A 14,833-nucleotide genomic window follows, 5' to 3' on the forward strand; every position below is an offset into this window, starting at 1 on the left:
CATAGCCTGGGAGAGCGGGCCACACTCCTCTGCAGCTCACCCTCTCTCTGGGACAGAGTTAAAAACTGAGTGGTTCTACACCTTGCAGACCCTAATTTATGGCCTCATCTAATACCTGACTCCTCTGTGCTCCTTGTAACCTGGGCTATCAAAGACTAAATCACATGGTGTGGAACTCCCAGACACCCCCAGAAAGGATATAAAAGTCAAATATTTTCTTTGCTCAGGGGATTTCACCAAAAACTGCCCTCTGGGCTTTCCCCCTGCCAACCTGTCCAGTAAGATCCTCTCTTTTACTTCAAACTTTCCTACTTAACAAATTCCTCTGGAGGACTTAAAAGGGAGCCTCTCCTTCCCTTTTTTTTTTTTTTTTTTTTTTTTTGATGCAACAGCAAGAGGATTTATTAAGCTTCTACACAGAAGGTTTCCTCTGCTCCCAAGAGCAAGAGTCGCATCTTACTGCAGCCCCATAAGGGCTTTTAAAGGAAACACCCACAAAACCCACAAGATTACAATTCCCATACAATTTCATAGCCTGATCACAAAGTGGCTACAGTCACATCAACAGATACATTCTTCCTGAAACCTCAAGGGGGGTATCAGGGCAGGAGGGGAGTTTATACACAGGTCATAGTGGTCCTTCCTGGAACACCTGCAACTATCCCAGTCAAAGTTGAGCACATCTCTTAACAGAAATCTTTTTACAGTATTATATTGTTACAGGGGTGATTGAGTAGTGGCTGAGTCAGGTGGCCCTTGGAACTAGATTTTTAGTTTTTCATTTTCTGGTGCTTGAAGTTTCTCCCTTCCTGAGGCTTAGGGGTGTAAGCCTGAAGGGCTAGGGTCTTTCAACATAATTGCAAGGTTGTCTGAAAAAGTTATAAGGAATAATATTATTAATTATCTACATAAAATATCTATAATACAAATAAGAGTTTTGAGAATAATTTTGATGGTAACAGAGAGTTGTGTAGGATAAAGTTTAATATCATGAAGAATGAAGGGATATTAAAATCAATAAATATTAATATATATCCTAGTTTTATCTCTGTGTATTTTTTTTTTTTTAGTTTTACTAAACAAATAGTTCCCAAAATATGGAAACTAAATGGTTGATAAAATTTTTTTTTTTTTTAATTTTTATTTTGCAATACAATTCAGTTCTACATATCAGCCACAGATTCCCTTGTTCTCCCCCCTCCCGCCCCCCTCACCTTCCCCCCAGCCCGCCCCCCATTCCAATCTCCTCCAGGGCAAAGCCTTCCCCACAGACTGAGATCAACCTGGTGGACTCAGTCCAGGTAGGTCCAGTCCCCTCCTCCCATGCTGAGCCAAGGGACCCTGCATAGGCCCCAGGTTTCAAACAGCCAACTCATGCAATGAGCACAGGACCCGGTCCCACTGCCTGGATGCCTCCCAAACAGATCAGGCCAATCAACTGTCTCACCTACTCAGAGGGCCTGATCCAGTTGGTGACCCCTCAGCCATTGGTTCATATTTCATGTGTTTCCGTTTGTTTGGCTATTTGTCTCTGTGCTTTATCCGACCTTGGTCTCAACAATTCTCTCTCATATAAACCCTCCTCATTCTCGCTAATTGGACTCCCAGAGATCCACCTGGGGCCTAGTCATGGATCTCTGCCTCCAGATCCATCAGTAGTTGGATGAGGTTTCTAGCACGACAATTAGGGTGTTTGGCCATCCCATCACCAGAGTAGGTCAGTTCGGATTGTCTCTCAACCATTGCCAGCAGTCTGTTGTGGGGGTATCTTTGTGGATTTCTGTGGGCCTCTCTAGCACTTTGTTTCTTCCTATTCTCATGTGGTCTTCATTTACCATGGTCTCCTATTCCTTGTTCTCCCTCTCTGTTTTTGATCCAGCTGGGATCTCCCACTCACCCAAGCTCTCTTTCCCTCGACCCTCGCCCTTCACTACCCCCACTCCTGTCCAGGCTGTTCATGTAGATCTCATTCCATTTCTCTGTCGTTGGGCGATCCCTGTGTCTTTCTTGGGGTCCTGTTTTCCAGGTAGCCTGCCTGGTGATGTGAGTAGCAGTCCAGTCATCCTTGTTCCACATCTAGTATCCTGTTATGAGTGAGTACATACCATGTTTGTCTTTCTGAGTCTGGGATACCTCACTCAGGATGATTTTTTCTAGATCCATCCATTTGTCTGCAAACCTCATGATGTCATTGTTTTTCTCTGCTGAGTAGTATTCCATTGTGTATATGTACCACATTTTGTTTATCCATTCTTCAGTTGAAGGGCATCTAGGTTGTTTCCATGTTCTGGCTATTACAAACAACGCTGATATGAACATAGCTGAACAAGTGCTCTTGTGGTGTGGTTGAGCATTCCTTGGGTATATGCCCAAGAGTGGTATAGCTGGATCTTGGGGGAGATGGATTCCCAATTTTCTAAGAAATCGCCATATTGATTTCCAAAGTGGTTGTACAAGCTTGCATTCCCACCAGCAGTGGAGGAGAGTTCCCCTAGCTCCACATCCTCTCCAGCATAAGGTGTCTTCAGTGTTTTTGATCTTAGCCATTCTGACAGGCGTAAGGTGGTATCTCAGAGTTGTTTTGATTTGCATTTCCCTGATGATTAGGGATGTTGAGCAATTCCTTAAATGTCTTTCAGCCATTTGAGTTTCCTCTGTTGAGAATTCTCTGTTTAGTTCTATAGCCCATTTCTTAATTGGACTGTTGGGCATTTTGATGTCTAATTTCTTGAGTTCCTTATATATTCTGGATATCAGTCCTCTGTCAGATGTGGGATTGGTGAAGATCTTTTCCCATTCTGTAGGCTGTCACTTTGCTTTGTTGACCGTATCCTTTGCCCTACAAAAGCTTCTCAGTTTCAAGAGGTCCCATTGATTGATTGTTTCTCTCAGTGTCTGTGCTACTGGTGTTCTATTTAGAAAGTGGTCTCCTATGCCAATGTGTTCAAGACTACTTCCTACTTTCTCTTCTAGCAGGTTCAGAGTAGCTGGATTTATGTTGAGGTCCTTGATCCACTTGGACTTAAGTTTTGTGCACGGTGATAGATATGGATCTATTTGCAGCCTTCTACATGTTGATATCCAGTTTTGCCAGCACCATTTGTTGAAGATGCTTTCTTTTTTCCATTGTGCACTTTTGGCTTCTTTGTCAAAAATTATTTGTTCATAGGTGTGCGGATTAATATCAGGGTCTTCAATTCGATTCCATTGGTCCACATGTCGGTTTTTATGCCAGTACCAAGCTGTTTTTATTACTGTAGCTCTATAGTACAGCTTGAAGTCAGGGATCGTGATGCCTCCAGAGGTTGTTTTATTGTACAGGATTCTTTTGGCTATCCTGGGTTTTTTGTTTTTCCATATGAAGTTGAGTATTATTCTTTCCAGGTCTGTGAAGAATTGTGTTGGTATTTTGATGGGGATTGCATTGAATCTGTAGATTGCTTTTGGTAAGATTGCCATTTTTACTATGTTAGTTCTGCCTATCCATGAGCATGGGAGATCTTTCCATTTTCTGACATCTTCTTCAATTTCTTTTTTCAGGGACTTAAAGTTCTTGTCATATAGGTCCTTCACTTGCTTGGTTAGTATTACCCCAAGGTATTTTATGTCATTTGTGGCTATAGTAAAGGGTGATGTATCTCTGATTTCCTTCTCCGCTTTTTTGTCCATTGTATATAGGAGGGCTACTGATTTTTTGGAGTTGATCTTGTATCCTGCTATGTTGCTGAAGGTGTTTATAAGCTGTATCAGTTCCTTGGTGGAATCTTTGGGGTTGCTCAAGTATACTATCATGTCATCTGCAAATAGGGAAAGCTTAACTTCTTCCTTTCCAATTTGTATCCCCTTAATCTCCTTATGTTGTCTTATTGCTCTGGCTAGAACTTCAAGTACTATATTGAATAAGTATGGGGAGAGCGGACAGCCTTGCCTCGTTCCTGATTTTAGTGGAATTGCTTTGAGTTTCTCTCCATTTAATTTGATGTTGGCTGTTGGCTTGCTGTAAATTGCCTTTATTATGTTTAGGTATGTTCCCTGTATTCCTGATCGCTCCAAGACCTTTATCATGAAGGGGTGTTGGATTTTGTCAAATGCCTTTTCAGCATCTAGTGAGATGATCATGTGGTTTTTTTCTTTGAGTTTGTTTATATGGTGTATCACATTGACAGACTTTCGTATGTTGAACCATCCTTGCATCCCTGGAATGAATCCTACTTGATCATGGTGGATAATTGTTTTGATGTGTTCTTGGAGTCTGTTTGCCAGTATTTTATTGAGTATTTTTGCATCAATGTTCATGAGGGAGATCGGTCTGTAGTTCTCTTTCTTTGTTGTATCCTTGTTTGGTTTGGGAATCAGGGTAATTGTAGCCTCATAGAAGGAGTTTGGTAATGTTCCTTCTGTTTCTATTGTATGGAACAATTTAGAGAGTATTGGTATTAACTCTTCTTTGAAGATCTGGTAGAATTCTGCACTGAAACCATCTGGTCCTGGGCTTTTTTTGGTTGGGAGACTTTTAATGACTGTTTCTATTTCGTTAGGGGTTATTGGACTATTTAAATAGTTTATCTGGTCTTGATTTAATTTAGGTATGTGGTACCTATCCAGAAAATTATCCATTTCTTTTAGGTTTTCCAGTTTTGTGGAATAGAGGTTTTTGAAGTATGACCTGATGATTCTCTGGATTTCCTCAATGTCTGTTGTTATGTCCCCCTTTTCATTTCTGATTTTGTTGATTTGGATGCTCTCTCTCTGTCTTTTGGTTAGTTTGGATAAGGGCTTGTCTATCTTGTTGATTTTCTCAAAGAACCAACTCTTTGTTTCATTAATTTTTTGTATTGTTCTCTTTGTTTCTATTTTATTGATTTCAGCTCTCACTTTGATAATTTCCTGGCATCTATTTTTCCTGGGAGACTTTGCTTCTTCCTGTTCTAGAACTTTCAGGTGTGCTGTTAAGTCACTAGTGTGAGATTTCTCCAGCTTATTTATGTGGGCGTTTAGTGCTATGAATTTCCCTCTTAGTACTGCTTTCATAGTGTCCCATAGGTTTGGATATGTGGTGTCTTCATTTTCGTTGATCTCTAGGAAGTCTTTAATTTCTTTCTTTATTTCTTCCTTAACCCATTGGTGATTCAGGTGGGTATTGTTCAGTTTCCATGAGATTGTAGGTTTTCTGTAGTTTTTGTTGTTGTTGAAATCCAACTTTAGACCATGGTGGTCTGATAGAACACAGGAGGTTATTCTAATTGTTTTGTATCTGTTTAGATTTGTTTTGTGACCAAGTATGTGGTCGATTTTAGAGAAGGTTCCATGGGGTGCTGAGAAGAAGGTATATTCTTTTTTGTTAGGATGGAATGTTCTGTAGATGTCGATTAAGTCCATTTGAGTCATGACATCAATTAAGTCCTTTATTTCTCTGTTAAGTTTCGATTTGGGGGATCTGTCCAGTGGTGAAAGTGGGGTGTTGAGGTCTCCCACTATTAATGTGTGGGGTTTTATATGTGATTTAAGCTTTAATAATGTTTCTTTTACATATGTGGGTGCCCTTGTGTTTGGGGCATAAATGTTCAGAATTGAGACTTCATCTTGGTGGATCTTTCCTGTGATGAGTATGTAATGCCCTTCTTGATCTCTTTTGATTGTTTTTAGTTTGAAGTCTATTTTGCTGGATATCAGGATGGCTACACCCGCTTGTTTCTTAAGACCGTTTGATTGGAAAGTCTTTTCCCAGCCTTTTATTTTTAGGTAGTGTCTATCTTTGAGTTTGAGATGTGTTTCTTGTATGCAGCAGAAAGCTGGGTCCTGCTTTCGTATCCATTCTGTGAGCCTATGTCTTTTTATAGGTGAATTAAGTCCATTGATATTGAGGGATATTAATGTCCAGTGATTGTTCATTCCTGTTATTTTTTGGTGGTGATGTGTGTGTACTTTTCTTCATTGGGGTCTACTGCTGTGGCTTTATCTATTGCCTGTGTTTTCGAGGTTGTATCTGACTTCCTTAGGTTGGAATTTTCCTTCTAGTGCTTTCTGTAGGGCTGGGTTTGTGGATAAATATTGTTTAAATCTGGCTTTGTCATGGAATGTCTTGTTCACTCCATCTATGACGATTGAAAGTTTTGCTGGGTATATTAGTCTAGGCTGACATCCATGGTCTCTTAATGTCTGCATTACATCTGTCCAGGACCTTCTGGCTTTCAAAGTCTCCATTGAGAAATCGGGTGTTATTCTGATAGGTTTGCCTTTATATGTCACTTGGCCTTTTTCCTTTGCTGCTCTTAATATTCTTTCTTTATTCTGTACGTTTAACTGTTTAATTATTATGTGGCGAGGGGACTTTTTTTGGGGGTCTAGTCTGTTTGGTGTTCTATAGGCTTCCTGTATCTTCATAGGCATTTCCTTCTTTAAGTTGGGAAAGTTTTCTTCTATGATCTTGTTGAATATATTTTCTGTGCCCTTGAGTTGGTATTCTTCTCCTTCTTCTACCCCTATTATTCGTAGGTTTGGTCTTTTCATGGTGTCCCAAATTTCTTGGACATTTTGGTTCATGACTTTGTTGACTTTAGTGTTTTCTTTGACTGATGAATCCATTTCTTCTATTGTATCTTCAACGCTAGAGATCCTCTCTTCCATCTCTTGCATTCTGTTGATTATACTTGCATCTGAAGTTCCCAATCGTTTTCTCATATTTTCTATTTCCAGCATTCCCTCTGTTTGTGTCTTCTTCATTTTTTCTATTTCCCTTTTCAGGTCTTGGACTGTTTCCTTCATTTGTTTCATTGATTTTTCTTGATTTTCTTTCAGTATTTTATTGTTCTCTTCCAGGACTTTATTGATTTCTTCTAATTTGTTTGCCCTTTCCTCTAGTTGTTTACAGCGTTCTTCACATTTTTTTGTCTTTTCCTCTACACGAGCCTCTAGCTTCTTCATGATGACATTCATAAGGCTATTTTCTTCTGCTTCTTCCAATTTCTGATGTTCAGGTCTAGGTGTTGGAGGAGGGCTAGGGCCTGGTGATGGTGTATTACTATTCATTTTGTTGTATGTGTTTCTGCCTTGACGTCTGCCCATCTCCTTGTGGTTCGTTCCTGGCCTTATTCGCACACTTGGTTCAGAGCTGACAGATTCAGGAAGTCTCTCTCTCTTGTCCAGATGGGAGCTCTCTTGTCCAAATTGGAAGTCCGGGACAGGATGGAAGCTCTTGTTCAGAAGGGAAGTCCGGGGGAGGATGGGTGCTCTCCTCTCTCTCTCTCTCTCTCTCTCTCTCTCTCTCTCTCTCTCTCTCTCTCTCTCCTCCAGATGGGAAATCCACGGCAAGATGGGAGCTGGGGGCCAGCCTCTAAGTCTCAAGAAGAGGCTTGGGGCTCAGGCGGATGGGCGTGGGGGCAGGGCGTGGAGACTGTAGGGTCTGCCAGGGGTCTTGGAGAAGGGGATCCTTCCCGGTTGTGGTAGAAGGGCACCTGCCCGGGGACCAGAACCTGGGGCCAAGTTGGGCAGGTCTTCCCCGGAGTGGCTGGTGCCCAGGGATGGGGTCGGGGGCAAGCAAGGGCACTCACCTGTGCTTCAGAAGGGAAGTCCGGGGGAAGATGGGAGCTGGGGGCCGGCCTCTAAGTCTCAGGAAGAGACTTGGGGCTCAGGCAGATGCGCGTGGGGGCAGGGCGTGGAGACTGCAGGGTCTGCCAGGGGTCTTGGAGAAGGGGATCTTTCCCGGTTGGGGTAGAAGGGCACCTGCCCAGGGACCAGAACCTGGGCCCAAGTTGGGCAGGTCTTCCCCGGAGTGGCTGGTGCCCAGGGATGGGGTCTGGGGCAAGCTAGGGCACTCACCTGTGCTTCAGAAGGGAAGTCCTGGGCAAGATGGGAGCTGGGGGGCCTGGCCTCTAAGTCTCAGGAAGAGGCTTGGGGCTCAGGCGGATGGGCGTGGGGGCAGGGCGTGGAGACTGCAGGGTCTGCCAGGGGTCTTGGAGAAGGGGATCCTTCCCGGTTGTGGTAGAAGGGCACCTGCCCAGGGACCAGAACCTGGGCCCAAGTTGGGCAGGTCTTCCCCGGAGTGGCTGGTGCCCAGGGATGGGGTCGGGGGCAAGCTAGGGCACTCACCTGTGCTTCAGAAGGGAAGTCCTGGGCAAGATGGGAGCTGGGGGCCGGCCTCTAAGTCTCAGGAAGAGGCTTGGGGCTCAGGCAGATGGGCGTGGGGGCAGGGCGTGGAGACTGCAGGGTCTGCCAGGGGTCTTGGAGAAGGGGATCCTTCCCGGTTGTGGTAGAAGGGCACCTGCCCGGGGACCAGAACCTGGGCCCAAGTTGGGCAGGTCTTCCCCGGAGTGGCTGGTGCCCAGGGATGGGGTCGGGGGTAAGCTAGGGCACTCACCTGTGCTTCAGAAGGGAAGTCCGGGGGAAGATGGGAGCTGGGGGCCGGCCTCTAAGTCTCAGGAAGAGGCTTGGGGCTCAGGCAGATGGGCGTGGGGGCAGGGCGTGGAGACTGCAGGGTCTGCCAGGGGTCTTGGAGAAGGGGATCTTTCCCGGTTGGGGTAGAAGGGCACCTGCCCAGGGACCAGAACCTGGGCCCAAGTTGGGCAGGTCTTCCCCGGAGTGGCTGGTGCCCAGGGATGGGGTCTGGGGCAAGCTAGGGCACTCACCTGTGCTTCAGAAGGGAAGTCCGGGGGAAGATGGGAGCTGGGGGCCGGCCTCTAAGTCTCAGGAAGAGGCTTGGGGCTCAGGTGGATGGGCGTGGGGGCAGGGCTTGGAGACTGCAGGGTCTGCCAAGGGTCTTGGAGAAGGGGATCCTTCCCGGTTGTGGTAGAAGGGCACCTGCCCGGGGACCAGAACCTGGGTCCAAGTTGGGCAGGTCTTCCCCGGAGTGGCTGGTGCCCAGGGATGGGGTCGGGGGCAAGCAAGGGCACTCACCTGTGCTTCAGAAGGGAAGTCCGGGGAAATATGGGAGCTGGGGGCCGGCCTCTAAGTCTCAGGAAGAGACTTGGGGCTCAGGCAGATGGGCGTGGGGGCAGGGCGTGGAGACTGCAGGGTCTGCCCGGGGTCTTGGAGAAGGGGACCTTTCCCGGTTGTGGTAGAAGGGCACCTGCCCGGGGACCAGAACCTGGGCCCAAGTTGGGCAGGTCTTCCCCGGAGTGGCTGGTGCCCAGGGATGGGGTCTGGGGCAAGCTAGGGCACTCACCTGTGCTTCAGAAGGGAAGTCCTGGGCAAGATGGGAGCTGGGGGGCCTGGCCTCTAAGTCTCAGGAAGAGGCTTGGGGCTCAGGCAGATGGGCGTGGGGGCAGGGCGTGGAGACTGCAGGGTCTGCCAGGGGTCTTGGAGAAGGGGATCCTTCCCGGTTGTGGTAGAAGGGCACCTGCCCAGGGACCAGAACCTGGGCCCAAGTTGGGCAGGTCTTCCCCGGAGTGGCTGGTGCCCAGGGATGGGGTCGGGGGCAAGCTAGGGCACTCACCTGTGCTTCAGAAGGGAAGTCCTGGGCCCTCTCCTTCCCTTTAAGGCTCTATCTTGTTGTCTCTGATAGGGTAGACTGCGCCCTTTGTAATGCTCTTGCAGCAAGGCCAGATCTCAGCTCTCACAGCTGTGATGCCCTCTCTCCTCATAAAGCTCACTTCTGGAGGGATATTGAACATCAGCTCCTTCCTAGAACTCTCTTATTCTTAACACTTGCCTTAATGAGATAAAATGGTTCTGACCACATTATGTCAGAAACATAGAAACGGCCCCACTTCGAGCCCCAAAAGTAAACTCTGTTCCACAAGTCTGGATCTTGAGCTGATTGTCCCAGACATAATGAAAAAGCAAGGACCTTGAAGAACACAGAATTCACTCTTCAGTTATCCTCTTTCTCAAAACCACATCTGTTTCACTAAGTTGTTTAAACTTGCTAGAAAGTATTCTGAATAATAATGTTATTAAGCAATTTTTTAATCCTTTGCTAAATTTATCATTATTAACTTTTCTATCCTTTTAAGAATGCATTAGTTTCGTTGCTACTAGAACCAATCACCACACTTAGCAGCATAAAACAACACAAATCTATTGTCTTCAGCTCTAGAGGTTCAAAGTTTGAAAACAACTCTCTTGGTCTGTTTTCTGCTGCCATAATAGAATGCCTGAGTGGGGTAACCAGTAAGAAACAAAAATGTGTTTTCCCATAGTTCTGAAGGCAGCGGAGTTTTAAAACTGCAGTACAAGCAGGGCCAGTTGAACCTGCATCCTTCCAAGAGAATGCACGTTGAGTCACAGGGCAGAAGGGAAGAAAGGTAAGGGAGGAACCAAACTCCTTCCATCAAACTCTCTTACAACAGTGTTAACCTCCCCAAGGGTCCTGCCTCCCAATATTGCTGCACTGGAATTAAGTGTCTTCAAAATCCAGGCCAAGATGCTCTCCCTGACAGGGCTGAGATCAAGGTGTCCTCAGGTCTGTATTCCTTTCTGGAAATTCGAATATCTTTCCAACTAGGAATATCGATAAAAATACACAAGAACCAAGTGAGGTGGAGCTGAATGATGTAAGGAAATGAGGGAAATCATCACTACTAACGATGGAGGGGGTAAAGGGCAGGAAAGCTGGAAGAAACTGTAAGACGACTAAGGACTTCTTAAGCCCAAAGCACCTACTATTAGCAGAGATGACAAGCAGAGCTCTTACATAATCGGTGACTGTGCAGGGTTAAGGGTGGGGGCCAGGTATCACTTTTCCTGTTGAGTCAGTCTTTGCTTCACCCTGAAGGAAAACCCCAGGAATGCCGCTTTCAGACTAATTTTTCCTCTCCTATGACAACTCTTCTTTGCCAGGTATTTGCCATCCCACTCATACCTCACCACTCAGGATTTTCAGAATCACACCAAAAGCATGGCATAAAGCTTCAAGTCATGATTCTTGCCCAAGAAGAAGAAGCTTGAAAACATACTAATGGTGGAGTAGAGCGTTGGTGGAAATTGGGGGAAAGCCCCATCTGGGATGTGATAGGCTACCTGGTTTTCTAGCTTGCTTTTCTGTGCCTTAGGAAAGGAAAGAGTTTATTTCAGCTTCCACTTCCAGGTCACAGGCCATCCATCGTTGAGGGAAGTCAGGGCAGAAACTCAAGCAGGAACTGAAGCAGGAATCACAAAACACTGCTTACTGGCTCCCTCTCCAGCTCACACTTACAGGCTTTCTTATACAACCCAAGCCTATCTGCCCAGAGATGGTGCCACCCACAGGGGGATAGCTCCTCCCACATCAAGCATCAATCAAGATAGCCTTTCACAGACACAGACACAGGCTAATCTCATAGAGACAATTCTGCAATTGAGGTTACCTCTTCCCAGGTGACTCTAAGTTACATCAAGTTGACCAAAACTAACCAGCCCACCAGGGAAATTTGGATCCCATCTCAGAGTTCTTAGTCTCATTCATAAAAGAATTTAAGAATAGACTCCCGCCTGGACGTGAGTGGGGGTAATGAAGGGCGAGGGTCAAGGGAAAAAAAGCTTTGGGGAGTGGGAGATCCCAGCTGGATCAAGAACAGAGAGGGAGAACAAGGAATGTTCATGGTAAATGAACAAGAGAATAGGAAGTAGCAAAGTGCTAGAGAGGCCCACAGAAATCCACAAAGATGCCCCCACAATAGACTGCTGGCAATGGTCGAGAGACAGCCCGAACTGACCTACTCTGGTGATAGGATGGCCAAACACCCTAATTGTCGTGCTAGAAACCCCATCCAATGACTGAGGGAACTGGATGCAGAGATCCACGGCTAGGCCCAGGGTGGAGCTCCAGGAGTCCAATTGGCAAGAAAGAGGAGGGTTTATATGAGCGAGAATTGTTGAGACCAAGGTTGGATAAAGCACAGGGACAAATAGCCAAACGAATGGAAACACATGAACTATGAACCAATGGCTGAGGGGCCCCCAACTGGATCAAGCCCTCTGAATGGGTGAGACAGTTGATTGGCTTGATCTGTTTGGGAGGCATCCAGGCAGTGGGACCGGGACCTGTGCTCAGTGCATGAGTTGGCTGTTTGAAACCTGGGGCTTATGCAGGGACGCTTGGCTCAGCTTGGGAGGAGGGGACTGGACCTGCCTGGACTGAGTCTACCAGGTTGATCTCAATCCTCGGGGGAGGCTTTGCCCTGGAGGAGGTGGGAATGGGGGGTGGGCTGGGGGGAAGGGGAGGGGGGTGGGAGGGGGAGAACAAGGGAATCCGTGGCTGATATGTAGAATTAAATTATATTGTAAAATAAAATAAAATAAAAAATAAAAAAAAGAATGGACTCCCAAGGAAGCTTAAGAACAAATTTTACCAAACCTTAAGAAAAAAAACAACAGGGCAAGCAATACGGAAATTTCAGCAACCATTTAGAGGAGGAAAATGGAGAAGAGAAAGCCACGGCATTTGAGTTACTAGTTTGGATCTATTGTCAAATGCCCATGAATAATTTTGTACATTTCCCTTAACACACACACACACACACACACACACACACACACACACACACACTATGGTGTGCATAGTCCACATGCACAAAAATAAATGTTAAAAAAAGAAAGAAATTTATTACCATTGAGTGTATATCCAGAAATGGAAATACTGGTCTACAGTGAGTGCATGCTTTTCTTAATAGATAATATTAACAAGTTTTTCAAAGTGATTAAATCTTTTTACACAACACTAAGCAATATGAAAATTTCATTTTTTTATTATCTGTCAATACTTGAAACCTATGGCCTCTTATTTACTAATTAAAATTTAATTTACTTAATTGATAGCATAAGAACTGTACATTAGTGGGGTATAAATTTTGTGGTTCTTCAATACATGAATATATATTATATCAAGGTCTAAATTGGGTTAACCTCAATCTTGACTTGTGGAATTTGGGCTTTTTTTTTTTAGCCCTGTTGACCATGACTGCAATGGGGATTATCCACTATTATATTCCAAATTCTGGAAGAAAGGATTCAGAATATTTTTGCCACAAAGAAGCAATACAAGGCTAGCCTTTAAAATTATAAGAATTCTTTTAGAGCAGGATAGAGAGATTGAGGCAGGAGAATCATGAATTCAAGGTCAAGCTAATGAAAACATCTCAAAAAATAATGTGAATATTATAAGTATTTTTAAAACTAAATCTCATCATGATTCAATTTTCATTCCTTAGGTTATATCAGATATCTTTTCCTGTGCATATCCATGATTTGAGCCTGCTTGTTTTTATCCTTTTTATTTATCCTTTTTATTTATTAACAGTTTTGTAGCTGATAAAACCTCATCACCCAGTGCTAAATTCTTTTGATTTTCACATGTCTGAAAATATTTCTGTTTATTCATTTCTGGAACACATTTTCACTGGACCTAGAATTCTTTGTTGACAGGTTGCCATTTTTCTTTCAAAGGTGGGACTTCTCTCTCCTTTGCATCATTTCTGATGAGAATCTATTGTTATATTATCTTTGTTGGGGCTGGAGATATGTCTCTGCAGTGAAGAGCACTGGCTGCTCTTGCAGAGAACCCAGTTTCAATTCCCAGCACCCATGTGGCAGCTCACAACCATCAGTAACTCCAGTTCTAGAGAACTTGACCCTTCTGGCTTTGGCAGGCACTGCACACATGTGGTACAGACACATATGAAGGTTAAACACCCATATACATTTTAAAAATCAAATAAAATACATTTATCTTTGCTCTTTTGTATTTATTTATTTAGACTAATGCTAAAATATCTTCCTAGGACTGGAGAGGTGGCTCAGTACTTAAGACACTTGCTGCTTTTCCCCAGGACCCAAGTTAGGTTCCCAGGGTCTACACTGTGTGACTCACAACTACCTATAACTCCAACTCCATAGGATTCAACACCTTCTTCTGGTATTCAAAGGCACATATATACATAGCATACATTCACACAGACACAAACACATACATGTGCACACATACTTAACATTCTAAAATGAATCTTTAAAATATTCTCCTAATCTTGATTTTGAGGAATTTGATTATTTGTGTTGCAGTGTAGTTCTCTGAGCTTCTTAGATGTGGAGTCTTGTCATTTTCACTAAGTTTGAACTTGAATAACCTTTTCTTTATAAATACTCAGCCACAGGTATTTCATCACAGTAACAAAAAGGACCTTTCTTGCTGTCCTTAGAAATATGCAGGCATAAAAGTTACACATCAGACCATTTACAGTGCTGAACATGAATAATAAGATAATGGTTATAATAATAAATGTGCATTGTCTTAATTATGATCAATAAGCAGAATTATCAAGTTATTATGAAACCTTTGAGCTTTCATTAAAAATCTTAGACAGTGAAAGACTATTTATCTGACTCAAATGACTTTACTATATTAAGAAAAGTGAACCTTTATCCTATCTCAAAGAAATCACATTAGAAATCTCAAAATCAATCTTTGAAAAACTATCTAGTTGTTCTTAAAAGTTATGCATTGATTAGTATTCCTAATAGACTTGTGGAAACACAGGTTGAGACCCACCTTTAAATGTTTGTGTCTGGGGTCTGGGGTGGAACTCCAAATTTGCCTTCCTAACAATTTCCCAGGTGACCTTTTCTGCTTCCCAGGACCACACTGCAAAACACCACATTAAATGGATGAATAGACCCACCTGCGGGTCAACCCATTTACAGCATCTGAGTGATTATTTTTCCCCACTCTGAAACTCTGAGTCAGTTTAATGGAAGTGATAATTTTCCACATGGAAAGCTTGCAAACACTTAATTGAATATTTTTTGTAAAATGTTTGTTGTACTGATCCAGGATCCAGAAATCCACATTTTCCTTCATGGCTGCTCGGGGATCTGCCATGCTTAAATACAATAGTGGTCCACAGTCCTCCTTCAGAGTTCTGAG

The sequence above is a fragment of the Peromyscus eremicus genome, chromosome 5 (assembly GCF_949786415.1).
Source record: "Peromyscus eremicus chromosome 5, PerEre_H2_v1, whole genome shotgun sequence".
Classification (NCBI taxonomy): Eukaryota; Metazoa; Chordata; class Mammalia; order Rodentia; family Cricetidae; genus Peromyscus; species Peromyscus eremicus.